The sequence below is a fragment of the Amblyomma americanum genome, chromosome 1 (assembly GCF_052857255.1).
Source record: "Amblyomma americanum isolate KBUSLIRL-KWMA chromosome 1, ASM5285725v1, whole genome shotgun sequence".
NCBI classification, from domain to species: Eukaryota; Metazoa; Arthropoda; class Arachnida; order Ixodida; family Ixodidae; genus Amblyomma; species Amblyomma americanum.
The window spans coordinates 268,539,016-268,542,480 of record NC_135497.1 but is presented as its reverse complement, the minus strand read 5'-3'; positions in this window follow the sequence as shown (position 1 = coordinate 268,542,480).

Sequence of the window (3,465 nt, the reverse complement as noted above, 5' to 3'; positions counted from 1 at the left end):
AACACCACTGCACAACACCATATGCCTCCGCTGTCATAACTGGCGTCTCCAGGGGCAGCACTGATCTTCTTTTACAGATAAACATGAAACTCAGCACCCAAGCCTCTCCTTTCTAGTCCAAACTGGACGAAATAAATTTACCACAGTTACAAAGGAGCTCCCACTTCTAGCACGATCACGGCACAGACAAAAATATAGATAACGAAAGGAAGTAGGGCAGGTTCTGCATGCGCTCCGCATGCTCTCCTGTGAAGGTGTTACTTAATGACAGAAAGGTTTAACTACTAACTCCGATAACTTAACACATACGCATATAGCAATGTTATGAGCTGCGGCATTACACAATTCTGACCAGTTCACAACTCCGCTCTGTTTACACCATTAGTCCGACTTAGCTTTCCGATTTCGCAGCGGATATCGGCCTTGATGAGTCATACTAAGTAAGTCTGTGACCCTTTGTCTGCTTTGGGACTCGCGAGGGCTCGTGGCAGGAGCCTCTCCTGGCGTTATCTGCGCGGCAACCTCGCGCGCTTCTTCTTCTAGCAATGCATGAAGTAAATCCGGTGGCATTCTGGCCGCCACCTCTGGCGCCTGCCGAACAAATGCAGGAGAGGGCGTTTCTTGCGAACTATCTGCGCGCTCCGCTTCACTTCTGTCCCCATCAAAATCCGCGCTTTCCCTTTCCTCATTTCGTGAATACTGAACCGGTGCCGACTTGAGGCGATTTGCGTGTATCCTTATCAAGCGCCGGTTCACGTCTCGGACTCTGAAGTTTACCGGAGAAAGCTTCTCGACAACCTCGCACGGTCCTCTCCACTTCGTCTGGAACTTACGAGCTAGCCCAATCTGCCTTTGGCAGTTTTCAATGTACACGCTGTCCCCCACATTAAACGGCGCGTCTCTAGCACTGCGATCGTGCACCTCCTTCCTGCGCTTCGCCGCTTTCTTTAAGGCCTCCTTTGCGATGTCCCTCGCCACTTGCAAGCGCGATTCTAGCTCCACCTTATAGTCGTCCAGTGAAGCGTATGGGACACGACGGGGGCCCTCTGGCACTTCACTAGGCTGGTCCGGGTCTCGGCCGTAGAGAAGAAAGAATGGCGATTCGCCCGTGCTCTCGTGTGCTGCGGAATTGTAGGCAAACATTGCATACGGGAGCCACAAGTCCCAGTCCCGCTGGTCGCGCGAAACAAAATGCGACAGGAACCCGGCCACGGTTTGGTTCAGTCGCTCCACCGCGCCGTTGCAAGCCGGATGGTACGGTGTTGTCTGCTTCTTAGCGATCTTAAGCAGCTCGCAAACTCTCCTCATTAGCTGCGACACGAAGTTCGTGCCCCGATCTGTCAAGAGTTGCCTCGGGGGTCCATGTCGGAGCACGATCTGTTCGACAAATGCTCTTGCAACCGTGTCTGCCTTCTGATCTGGGAGTGCTACCCCTTCCGCGTATTTTGAAATGTGGTCGACAAATACTAAAATGTACTTGTTTCCGGAAGTGGTCGAGGGCAATGGGCCCATTATGTCCATACCTGTCCGCTCGAAGGGAGCCGAAACCTTCGGGAACGGCTGAATTGGAGCTGGTCTTCGTCCCTTGGGTGTTTTTCTTTCGAGACAGGAATGACACTTCGCACAGTAGTCTCTAACATCCTGTCGCATGCCACTCCAAAAGTACAAACGCTCCACACGCCTGCGTGTCTTCGCTACGCCAAAATGACCGGCGCATGGCGCATCGTGAAACGCGCGAAGAACCCTTTCTGTCCACGACCGAGGTATGACGACTCTCTCCCAAGCGGTTTTCTCTGGTCTCCCTTTCCTGGTTGGCCTCGTGCGCCGACACAGGGTGCCGTCTTTGTCAATGAAATAACCTAGCTGTTCGGGGTGAGACGGTGCGCCCTCTAAGCTTTCGATTATTCGCTTCAGGTCAGGATCTTTGCACTGCTCTGTGCGTAATTCGGCGGGGTCGACTACGGGGACAAACTCATCTATAGCTGCCACGGCAGCTGTGCGGCTGAGTGCATCAGCATTCAGTTGTGTCTTTCCTGACTTGTGCTCAACTTCAAAGCAGTATTCCTGCAGGTGTAGATTCCATCTAGCGAGTCGCGAGCTAGGGTCCCTGACACTCATCACCCATTTCAGAGGATGGCAGTCTGTGACTAGCTTGAATTTGCGGCCGTAAAGGTAGCATCTGAAGTGCTTTACTGCCCAGACAACGGCGAGGCACTCCCTTTCCGTAGCTCCGTACTTTTGCTCTGTGGGGCTCAGCTGTCGGCTAGCAAAAGCAACGGGATGTTCTTTGCCCTCGATAACCTGAGATAGCACGGCACCAACTGCGAACTTTGACGCATCTGTGGCCATAACGAAGGGCAAATTAAAATCCGGGTGGCGCAACAGCGGTGCACTCATTAGCTTCCTTTTCAGGGCCCCAAAAGCATTCTCCGCGTTTTCGTCCCAGCGAAAGGCGACATTTTTGGCTGTTAAGGCGGTGAGCGGCTTAGCGAGCTTGGCGAACTCCTCTATGTGCCTTCGGTAGTAACCGATCAGGCCGAGAAAATGCCGGACCTGGCGGACGCTAGTCGGGGATGGAAAATCCGAGACACACCTTAGTTTCTCAGGGTCCGGTCGCACGCCGTCAGCTGAAACAACGTGCCCGAGGTATTTCACCTCGTTTTTGAGGAATTGGCACTTAGAGGGCTTCAGCTTGAGACCCGCTGCTCTTAGTCGCACCAAAACCTGCTCAATATCGCGCAAATGGTTCTCAAAACTGTCACTGTATATGATAATGTCATCCATATACACGAAGCACAGCCTCCCCAGAAGACCTGCCAGGATAACATCAGCGGTTCTCTGCCAGACAGCAGGGCTGTTGGCCAGACCCATCGGCATTCTTTTCCATTCATAGTGCCCTGAGGGCGTGTTGAATGCCGTTTTCTCGGCATCTGCCGGATCCATTGCTATCTGCCAGAATCCCGCCGCCATGTCCACTACCGTGAAGTACCTGGCAGAGCCCAGCTGAGAAAGCGTCTCCTGTATATTGGGGATGGGGTATGGATCGATGCGAGTTACGGCATTTAGTTTGCGGTAGTCCACTACCAATCGATACGAGCCATCTGGCTTTTCCACCAATAGTGCTGGTGCTCCCCAGGGTGACTTTGAGTGTTCGACAATGCCGCGATCAATCAGGTTCTGCACCTGCCGCTCCATCTCCTCACGTTGGGAGTAAGGAATCATGTACGCACGCTGGTAAACGGGCGATGAAGTGCCGGTTTCTATCCTGTGCTTTATAACGCCACAGCAGCCCAAATCCAGGTTGGACGCGGCGAATACCTCCGAGTAGTCGTTCAGCAAACCAGCCAGAGCCTCCCTCTCCCTGGATTTTACGTGAGAAAGATCGAACGACACCTTTGGAGCAGCCGAAGGACTAGCATGCTCTACAGTTGCGAGTACCGTATCGGTGGGCTCACGTTGCTCTAT